This window comes from Coffea eugenioides, chromosome 9 (genome assembly GCF_003713205.1).
Source record: "Coffea eugenioides isolate CCC68of chromosome 9, Ceug_1.0, whole genome shotgun sequence".
NCBI classification, from domain to species: domain Eukaryota; kingdom Viridiplantae; phylum Streptophyta; class Magnoliopsida; order Gentianales; family Rubiaceae; genus Coffea; species Coffea eugenioides.
This window is the reverse complement of record NC_040043.1, coordinates 30,372,189-30,384,482: the sequence shown is the minus strand read 5'-3', so window position 1 is coordinate 30,384,482 and position 12,294 is coordinate 30,372,189.

Here is a 12,294-nt window from a genome sequence, read left to right as displayed (position 1 = left end):
CTCTTTGGTTTGGAAGAGAATGATACCCAAACCTTAAAAATTGTAAGTGCTAATCCTGAGCAAAGCGATAGTAGTTCGAAACATGTAACTTTGTTCCAGTTAGTCGACCTTTTTGAGAGTCAATGACCCAATTAGATGTAGGAGATGTCCAACCAAGGCATAGAGGGCGAAGAAGGGGTAATGGTTGGCGGACGGATAATAACCCTTTAAGTACAAGTGGTCAACTGATAATACACAAATCGACATTTGAAACTCAAGGTGCAGATATTGAATCAACACCGATGTTTGATGCACTGCCATCTACTGAGGTTTAGTTTGTAGATGTTTACATGGATTTCGAACCAGAGTCGGATCTTGATGGTTTCGATGATGAGAACCACCAACATGATACCGACAAACAGGAAGGGTATCCAAAACTCCCGACTACCACCCATGATGACATGGGTTGTAGTGCTCCTTAGATAAATAGTGAGGGACCACAACTGCGTTATGAAGTTGGTGTTGACACTGCATTAAACTTTGACCCCTTGATTTTGGGGGAGTGGAGAAGTTAAAGTTGTGGAACGAACACACCAAAGATTTAGAACTGGGCCAGCTGTTTGAAACAAAGGTGCATATCAAACGAGCTGTGAAATTGTGGTCCATAAAGGAGAATAGAGATTTCAAAATCCATGAGAGCATACCAACGACTTGGTATGTTCGTTGTCGGGTTCATAACTCTGTATCTCCATGTAATTAGGAACTTCATGCAACCTTGCGCAGCTCCCACAACATGTGGATGATTGTCACACTTGCTGACAAGCATACCTGTGTCCATGTTTGTTATATTAACAACCGCTATGAGTTGAGTAGTGACATAATTGTCGAGCACATTATTCCCCATATTATGAATGGTCCAGTGTACAAAATAAAAAATTCAGGCATTGGTGAAACAAGAATTTCATTGCGATGTGTCATATAAGAAAACTTGGTACGCCAAACACAAGGCCAATGAAATATTATATGGGGATTGGTCAATTTCTATATCGCAGTTGTCGGCTTATGTTCAAGAGTTACAACGGTCCAATCCGGTTACGATAGTTGTTTGGGACCATCATCCATTAAGTATCCCTTTCACAACAATTTTTGATTACATATTTTGGGTATTTGATCCTGCCATCCAAGCCTTTTGTTATCTCAAACTGGTCATATGCATGGATGGTACCTTTTTTAAGGGACCTTATCGGGAAAAACTACTTGTTGCCATAGGTTTTGATGCTAACAACTCAATGTTTCCTTTGGTATTCGCTCTAGTTGATGAGGAGAATAATCGGAGTTGGCCTTGGTTCATGAGACTGTTACGCATTCACATGTTCACATGTGTGGTGATGTGTAGAATATATGTATTATTTCTGACTATCACCACGGCATCATTAACACTATATGTACACTCAAAGAGTGGCAGGAGCCACTAGGGGTGCACCGATTCTGTTTGATTCACGTTCGGAGCAATTTCGCACAAAAATTCAAGAATGAAAAGTAAATTGTCTCTGGACCCTTACACATATGACATTTTTCATGTTCCTATGTTATTTTTGGTGTCGATCCCATTCTAACAATGTTTTGCCACGCCTCGTAGACTTAAGAGCTTGATGTTCGCATCTGGTGTGGCAAATCAGCCGCGCAAGTATGAGAAATTCATGAACGTGATTTTCTCCTTAAATACGAAGGCATATGCATAGCTAACGGGTGGATCAGTTCGACCGGAGCAATGGACTTGGTGTAAAGACGAGGGGTATCGTTGGGGGTACATATCCACAAATATGGCTGAATGCTCAACAATTTACTGAGGGATGCTCGGTTGCTATCAATCACTGCAAGTATATGGTTCACATTCAGCCAAATGGTTGATTTGTTTGTGAAAAAATCATAAGATTGCATGGGATCAGGTGTACTCACTCCCATGGAAATGTGGGATAAATATGTCAAAAATGAAAAAAAGGAAAGGGCACATGTAATTCAAGTGTTCAATCACGGGAGGCATATTTACTGCATCATGACTGTTTATCAGCAAAATCATACTGTTGACATTGAAAATCGTACATGTACATGTGAAAAATGGAGAGAATTGCGATTCCCGTATTCACATGCCATGACCGCGTGTTTTAGGTGTGGCATTAGTCTAATGACGCTTGTCGCTTCTGATACGGTTCTCGATCAACTCGTTTCGAGACACTTAGCATGCTTGCCCAAGGATCTAGTAAGGTTGTCCAACGCTTGGATTATGGAACCTAAAACCAAAACGGATGACACGAATTGATTGAAGGTGGTAGAACGACGACTCCAATTGAGGTGAATACTCCAGTGGATAGGTCGGTAGAACAATAAAAAACAATACGCAAGATTACTCAAGAACCCTTGCCAAGCAAGTTAAGGTTCGAATGCTCTCAATAATTTGAAGAGAAACAAATCAGAATTTTATTATCAAATTGTGTTCCCTTTAACCGTACAAAGTAAGCCTTTATATAGGCTAAGGGACTAATGAAACCAAAGAAAATAGGAAAGGATGTTCGGCCACTCCTTGGACAAGGTCGGCCGACCCATGACTCAATAAAACAATCTAATCTAACTCAAAGCAATTGAAACCTAGCACTAAGGCCCAAGGCCTAGTCGGCCATCCCACTTGGAGGCCCACTTGATTCTTCATGAGTTTGGATCATCGTATAGACAACTTGATCATCCCCTTCCAAGCCTTCAATGTCTCTATGGACTCCTTGTTGGTCTTGGACATTTCGCACAAGGGTTTGGAGTGACTCCTTGAAGTGTTTGGCCCGTGCTCGTGTGACTGGGTCCAGTGGAACTTGAACTGGGTCATTACTTGGGCTATGGTCCGTGCACACATCAGTCCCCTCCACTTGAGAAGGATTTGTCCTCAAATCTGAATCATCGTCCTCAAGGAACGGGTTCAAGTCCGTGACATTGAAGGTCGCGCTAACATTGTACTTCCCAGGTAGCTCCAATTTGTAGGTATTGTCATTGACTCGTTGGAGCACTCGAAACGGGAAACAGATTGCAGCCACTCTTCATTTGACTCAATAGCTTGGAGGATGATCTTAATATTTGCATCATTCCCCTCCTCTTGAAAGCGATTTGGCCTCAAATTGACAGTACGCTTAGAGGACAACCACGTTGGAAAGAAATAAAGGGTCACAAGCCAAATTAAATGCCGTTTGGCCAGCCTCAAGGGGCTCTCAAACAAGGACATTCGCCAAGGTAGGAAAGAACATGTATAAGGCTTGCGAGAATTCCAAGTTACAACCCAAAACTCTCTAATTAGCCTTCGAGCATGGACTGTCATGATGTTACCTACACAATAAATCACATAGTGAGTAGTCATAGATATAAAACTATGCAATGGCTTACCAGTCACGTGCACAAGATAAGGATCTTTATAATGATGCTCATTGAAGCTAGAGAAATCCTGAATCGGGTTGTACATGGTGGTATAATTCGGCCCTTCTTTGCAACATGCAGCTGGAACAAGCATGAAATCAGGTTGCAATTCCTTGGTCAAGGCTAAAAATTTTCGGACAGCTTTACTACCTACAAAAATGAAATAAGTTTCAGCTTGTGTCGAACCAGAAGTTGGATAAAGAAGCAATGGGACATCATTAGCTAAATGGTAAGAAGGTGTAGAACAAGATTTAAATGTGAAAACTCCCTTTGACACTTCAACGTGCCTTCCACCACTTGATTTAACTTGAGAATCTAGTGCGGGTTCTCTACGCTTCTCATCAAAATCTACATAGGAACGACAAGATTTAGGACGAGTAACATGCTCAAAATAAGCCAAAAATGATGAATGACCCATCGGCGAAGAACAAGAGATGAAATCTGGAATTCCCCCTATAAGATGAGCTCGAATCAATCCTCCAATGGTGTGGACATGTTTGAGTTGACATGGTTCCATGAATTGAGACCAAAGAGAGTTAGCTCCTAGAAGACAAACTCCATGGAAACTCGTAAAGTGTCCAAGTGACTTAGGAATGGAATTCAGGCGACAAGTCGTAGCTTCTCACTGCCATTCGAACAGAACAGCAGAACAGAACAGGAAACTTTGGCGAATCACTACGGATCACTCAGTTCGAACTAGATGATGCATTTTATACCGTTGAAAAGCTACAATGTCTAGTTTCAAATTCCACAAATGGCACTCGATTTTGACATCTGTACAAAAAGATATGTTCGATCAAAGGGGTACTGTTCAAGCTGTCCGAACACATTTTTCAGGTTTCTTCATTTTTCGAAATTTTTAGTTTTACTCAACCAATTCAAATGATTTTTGGTAGAAACTTTCTACACACCATACACAATATATATAGATCAGTTTCACAGTCATTTGAGCATTAAAAATTCAAAATAAATGCACGGCAAAGTAAGGACAGATTCGGCCATCACCCAAATGAAATCTTCCTTCGATTTTCTATCCATAATCATCTTGAACAACACTTAAACAACTCAAACCAAGTATTATATCATCATATCAGCCCATATAACCAAGGTGGGAATTCATAGAGCCCACTTCAACTAATCCAATCCAAGTAATAACAACAATAATGAAGCTACAAGATTCAAAACCAAGGATAAAACCCATTAAAGCCAAGAATGAAAGATTTGATGGTGTTGGATGGTTACCTCCTAACTTTGAGAGAAACCAGAAATTTTTTGGCACCAAAAGCTCCAAGAAAACTACCAAGATGAAGTCTTTCTTCTAACTTAAGTGAATTCCCAAGTGGTTTGTGAGTTGGATGTAAAGTTTGAGATGAAATGGAGGAAGATTTGTACAAGAATGGTGGAAAGTTTTCTTCCTTCTTTCTTGGTGAAGCTAGGCAGGCACTAAGGAAGAAAAGAGAAGGGTTTTGGTGTTTTGTGAAGCTTCCTTGAGAAGCTTAAGTGATTGGTGGCCAAAATTCCTACAAAAGTCAACTAGGAATAGTGCTCGCGCGGGCGTTTCATATCCGTTTTCTCTCGGGTTTGTTTCACTTGTGCACTAAACTTCAATTGTAATTCCTTTAACACTGTAATTATTCACTCTTAGTAGCCTAGTATAAATTTCTTAAATCTCCATTTACCCGTTCCGACTCAATTTACGCGAACTTCCGATTCGCGCGTGATAAGGCGAAAATTAAAAGGAATTCATGTAACGATAATATAACTAACTAATACTAGGGTAATTAATCTTAAAAATAACTATTTTAAAAATGAAACATGAGTCCTCAAATCTTCAAGATCATTGCACTCTCGGATCGAATATTGCCTCGAAAAACGTGAACTCGTTATTCCTTACTAAACGAGCTTCCGAAAAATAAATTTTCTAACGAAACGTCTTAAAAACATAAAAGAGGCATAAATCCATATAAATGGATTTAAAATGGTTGAAATGAATAATTCGGAGAAAATGAGTGAATAAATATTTAAATACGCCAGTAAATAAGATAAAAATAATAAAATTTTTTGGGTCCTCACAAGATGTCTATTAGAATCAATTAATATCAATTGGAAAAGGAAGATGAACTGGAGCTTATTCTCCTTTTTTGTGTAAGCCGCTTACTCTTCTATTTTGCCTAGACTGTGAAAAATGATGTTACGCCTAATCTGCATTAATTTACAAAAACACCCATGTAAAATTTAGATATAACATAAATATCTAAAACCACTTTTTTTTTCGCAAAGCCCCGTATACGAGGAGGGGGTGCCAGCCCCTTATTTATTTTATAACTGAAAAAGCGAATACAAATGCAAGAATTATAGAGCCATGCATAGGCGAACATGGGGGAACCTCCTGCTATCTACAAGTAGAGATGTTCTAATAGTGGCGGGAAGGTGTTGATAGGAGGGGAAGAAAGTGTCTTGCGGCAGCCGCAGTCCCGCCAGCTTATCTGTTGTACTATTAGCTTCGCTACAAACATGCCCTATTGATGAAAAGGAGTCAAAAAGCAACCCATGAATTCTCCTAAGAACATTGCACAGTGGTCATTTGCCTACCACCCTAAAACCACTTTCTACTTCATATATTAACAATCAACAATTCTAATAATCAAAATTTTATTTTCTTAAAAAATTATATTAAACACTTATAGTTATATTTGATTAATAATTGCATACAATATTACATAAGGAAATAAAAACTAGATAAGATGATGTTGTGATTGCAAAAAAAAATTAAGTACCTTTATCTAAGAAACTCTACTATTATAAACTTGAGATTGGCTCTACATTGATTATAAAGTACCTTTATCAATTATTTAGGAATTTTCTAAAACACTTGTGATTTTCTAACTTCTATTTCATTGCCAATATGACACTTATTTTGTATTTATATTCTCAGGATACTTACACTAACTCCTCATGCATTTTTACATCTGCCAAGATTATTCAAATGGAGACAATAACAATGATTAACTCTTTGGAGATTACCAACAAACCCACATTTGCGACCCTTGACAGTTTTGTGGCTTGAAATAGCAGAGGATCTTTAAATGAGAGGAAAGACTCAATAAGTAGAATGATATGCATGGATCAAGAGGTAATAGTATTTTATGTCTATCAATAGTATTTTGTGTTAGCAAGGTCTTGCCTGGAACATAAATACTAAGATACTTCCAATATGAAAAATACGTAAAAGGCCCAATTGCTACTTGCCACTTTCTGAAATTAATCTATTTAATATTTTCTGTCATGTTTTCCTTAAACCATTTGTGTTCATTATCCATGTATGTAGTATCTTTTTTGTCTTCATAATTGCTATCCGGTAGCTAATTTGAATTAAAAACACAGGGTTGGTATTAAGGTGTAACATTATGTAAAATCTCCTTTGTTAAGGGCATTATTTGATCTTTCTACATTGCGTGTTTCAATTTTTGCCAGTCATTTAATAGACCTCATAATGAAGAAAGGTTAACTAAACCTTAGATTCTCCCATTCCCACTTTCCAATTTCCCCATCAGATAATATCCCTTCCTATGAAACTATAAACAATGGATTGTAAAAGGTATCTATTATTCAACTTCTTCATTAGATAATATCCTATCCTATGAAACCATGAACAATGCATTGTAATATAACAATTATTTTATCTTATATAGGGCATAGAGTTTAGAGTGGTCATATTCAAAATGTTCCAAGAAATGTTTCCCTACAACAAGATATATCTCATCTCAAATCCATCGTTCGTCAAGCAAATACCAAATATGGAACAGTTCATCCAATTTTTTAAATATATTTGGAGCACTACACAACAGCGAAGATAATATAGTCCCAAACACTACCCCATCCAATTTCACAAATATTAGAGAAATCAACATTAAATATTATAAAAGCAGAACAATTCTTGGTAACTCAATCTTATTTTTGTTTAAAACACAATTATTTTAAATAAATGCTAGATTTATTTTTCATTATATTCCAAATGCATACTGTACTTATAATAACAACGAGAATTATCAAATGCAAATGTATTGGGATTTGTCACCAAGGTCAGTGACTATTGCCTGATAAGAAAACAACAAATTGGAGATTTTTCTCATAAAAGAGAAATCTATCTAATGAATGACAAGATGATTAACGAAATCAAATTGAATATTGTTGTATACAATGTACTCATACTTAAAATTTCTTCTTTTTAGGTTTACCATTGTAATCACATTTTGCCAAGACATACATGAACTATATAACTAACTGCTAATGACAAATCAGTCATAGCAATTACAAGGGTACACTACAACAAAAATGACCTTTAACGGCATTTAAAGATATCAGTATAGATAATCTAAACTGACACTTTACATTTCCTCACACCTCGGACGAGTGTTGTCCCTTCTAATGTGGGGATAGGCTTATAGCATTCAAATGTGTCAGGAATATTATGCTGTTATAGCGTCCCATTTGCCAACCAAAATCCCTTTTTTTGATAATCGAAAATGTCAAGATAGTTGTAGTACCACATTAGGATATTGGTTTAGAAGTTGAGCTATGCTGACACTTTTAATTGCCAGGAGTTTTTTTCTTTTTTTTTTTTTTGATATAGAAGCAACCTGCAGGTAGTGCTCCCTGCTATACATTCCGTCAATCAAAAATCCAAAGGACTTGTAAAATTATCCTAAAGAGCAGAATGCATATAGTAATTTAGAAGTAAAAGTCAATACTCAAATATAATTTGTTGAACTAAAAGTCGGTAACAACTACTAACATAGAAAGTACTAAAATCCCAAACAAGTACTAAAAGATTTTCATGTGCACAAACTTGAAAATTAGCTTTACAATTAGCCTGAAATTGACTCATCACAGTTCCTAATGTCCTACCTGAGCTTGGTCAAGCAAATTGAAAAACAAGCCATAGCTAAATGAAATTGTGATCACATGCTAAGATCAGAAAGTTACTTGGTGATGTGATAATATGGTTGAGGAAGAAAACTAGAGAAAATGCCAAAAGTTTAAATTCTCCAAAGTAGAGGGCTCATCTATAGCCAGCACACAACTGGATAAGACTGTGCACATGAGAGAGAGAGAGAGAGGGACAAAGGTGCAAGCAGGCAAGGCAAAAGAAGAACAAAAGGCATTCAAAAAGAAGAAATCCATAGCATCTAAACTAAGTGCTTGGGTTGGAGGCCAACATGAAGCCCGGGGACAAAAATTGATGTGAAATGAATTATCAATCTCTTTCATACTGTATGGCTTCTATAGGTTTCTAGTCATTCATTAGTCAGCATTCATGAAAAACATCTAACTTCCAACTCTTATTTAATCAATATGAAAATGATGGTATTGCTGCCAAAGCCTACTAGTACTTCTTATAACACTCAACAAACTGATTCAGTTCCCAGTGATTACCAAGCACTAAAGTAAATTATACAAGTCTACATTCAGGTAGCGAATAAAGCAAGCTATGACTTATAAAGCCTAATCATTCTCCCACTTTATCAGCAATGATCAATTTAAAACTCTGAAAATTAGCTGAAACTTCAACAAAAATCCTGCACTGAAAAAGAATACAAAGCATATAGGGGTGGTGAAGTTGATGTACCTGCTTGAGATTTATGGACTGAAGATAACCATTGATTACAACAATAGAATACTCAGTCAATGCAGTCGAAGCAAAATCCTCAAGCAATGTTCTTTCTGACCCAAACCCATACATCAAAAGCCCAAATCCACACCTGTTAATTATCCAGCATAATCTAAAATTAGTACTCAACATTTCTACAATGACAGTCTAAATCAATACATTCACAAAAAATATTAAAAAACACTACGAGCTCTTGTAACTTTTGATTAATTCATCAATTTCTTTCTCATGTTTTTGCTCAATAGTGGCCAGGGCTTCCCTTAGCTCTGCGTTATTCGGTAAGGAAAAGGCCCAAAAAGGTTACTCTTTTTGCAAGAAACCACCAACCAAAATTTACATATAGAAAAATTGTAGAGTATAACCTGTTCATCGACAACATCGATATCTGTGAGCTTGTGGCCGGATTTCTTACCCGAATTGCCTAATTCTTTTGCTAAGAAATAACATTTCTTACCGAATTTCTCTACGGCGGCAATCCTCGCCACAGCCAACAAAACCTTAGCAGCCTTCTTATCAAAAATCGTATACTCCCCATTATTCCTATTGGCAGCCTCCGAGCTCTCAATTCCCAAATCTTTTGCTTTCTTCAGCGTAAAGATCGGGGAATTAGGGTTCACACAATTAGTACAAATGTAAGGGTTCGCGTAATTGGGCCCCACGCAATGAATGTGAGAAAAGGAGTAACATTTAAAGTAGGTGACGACGTCGTTTGGGTCGGATGGAGGCGGGGAAGGATGATAGATGGCGAAGCAAGTAGGGTAGAAGGATTGAGGGTGGAGACGGAGGACGCAGATAGTGCACAGACGGTGGAAGATCCCGCAGTGGCGGATGTGGTGGAGGAGGCGGCCCTCCTCGACGCCGCAGTTTCCACAGGTGGTTGGGGTGGTGGAGGAGGCAGAAGAAGAAGATGGGTCATGTTTGACTAACATCATTGATTTCATTCGATCAAAATCAAATCAATACAACATTTGCAGGAAAAGAAACCAAAAAAAAAATTGGTTATGTTCTAGCTTGGTGTGCGAGAAACAGTGGGGATTGTTTGTTTGGGGTTTGCGAAGTAGGGTTTGTGAAGGAGCACGAGGAGGAAGAAGAAACAAAATTGGGAGGGATAGGCGTAGTGTTTGACCTGGTAGACGGTGTCGTTCCGCATAGCTTTATTGGATTTTGCAAATGTCCTCAAAATTTTTTGCTGCTTTGCCGGGAATAGCAAGTGTTGAGAGGATTGCGAGGATTGCCGACGACATCGATATCTAAGACATAGTTTGCCAAGAGAGAGAGTTTGTGAGACAGATAAGAAGAAGCAAAATTTTACCTATGTTTTCAGAACCGGACCGGGTATCGACTCGGCCGAGGTCAGGGGTCAGGGGTCAATGGATTCGACCGGGGATCGATAGGGGTCGAACCGGATGACGTCATAAATAAAAATTATTTAAAAATTAAAATATTATATATAAAATATCTAATAATATGTTAATATTAATAAAGGTATATTCATATAGAATTGATGTTTCAAATATATTTAACAAGAAAATACAAAGAAATTAGAGCAATCAAGTAGCAATTTATGTTATTTAATAAATATTAACAAGTTTAGAATTAAAATTATGAATTTAATTGAAAAATAACATCAAATTTTAGGACAATATTTATGAAGTATGAAATATTTGAGGTATATTAATAAATTTTAACAATTTAGGGGGCCAAAACATAATATTGAAAAGATTGAGTTTTAAAAAAAAAAATGCCCATTGAACCGGAAAAACAGGTTTTTTCCCGGTCAAATCCGATCAAATCCGGTTTTTGACCAGCTTTAACCGGGCTTTAAATTTCCGGTTTTTTACCATGACTTGGACCGGACACTTGGCCGGTTCCCGGTTCAATCGGTTCAATCGGTTCAACCGGCCGGTCCGGTCCGAGTTTCAAAACAGAGAATTTCACTGGCAGGCAAAATGTAGATTTGAGATTTCACTAAGTGTTTTGGCGAAGGAATCTTCCATCCAAATCAAACCACGTCATTTTGTGTTTTAATTTTTTTTTGTGTATCTCACATTTTCTCAAGTGTCATGATAGGGAGTCTAAAGGTACATTATTATTTTTATATCAGATAAAATAAAATAAAAATTAGAGTATATATTTTTGAGTTGATAATAAGTGTCATGATAGAAGTGCTATAATGACATAAACTAGCAAGTGTCCTTATAAACATGTCAGAAAAGACCATTTTTGTTGTAGTGGTAACAACTAATTTGTACCCAGGTACTTTCATGAAATTTTTTGCTTAACCAACAAAAATACTTTCATTTTTTGCATGATATTATTATCTTTTTATCTTTTTTCACGTGAGAAATACAATTTAAAATAACTACATTATCCACGCTACTTATACAACCCAAATGCTTAGATGCAGAAAAACTGAAAAAAATGGTAAATATTATATTTTCTCCAAAACAATCTAACAATTCATTGTCTAATTCAATTTAAGCTCATAATTATCAACTAACATATACATACATCACCTAGGTTGAAAAACTCTAATAAAGCAACAAAAATTGAGGAGCTTTCAATAAAGAAAAAAAATCAGTCAAGCAATAGAAATCAAGCTTTGCAACATAATTGAAGGTCCATCATCCTTAATTGAGGTAAAAAATTATTCATTTCATTACATCTATTATATTCACCCAGTAAACAAAAATATAATCTTGCAGAACAAACTATATTGGTTTAGAGCAGCAATTGATAATGTGGAAAACATTTTTGATCCTTGGTACAACGCATGCTCAAGTGTTACAGGACAATTCTTAACACACCTATAAGACTAGAATATAGAAATTGTAGAACTCATGGCATTGAAGAAATATTCAGGTAATTATTATTAAAACAGTATTATATGATTTAAATAAATATTACTAATTTTTTATTGCATATATTATAGGTATAGATTGAGCATAAATGTCAAACATGATCGTTGTAATGCAACAGTTACCCTATTTGAAGACACAGTAAAGATCTATGTAGGATGTCCAGTCACAAAATACAAGCGATCGATGGATAAGGTACGTGTAGACACCAAAATTTTGATTTTATTTAATTTTAGCTTTATTTAATTTTTAATTTTTAATTTTTAATTTTTAATTTTAGATTGATTAAGTTTGCAAAATGATAATTAGTGTTTATTTTTGCTTATTTTTATA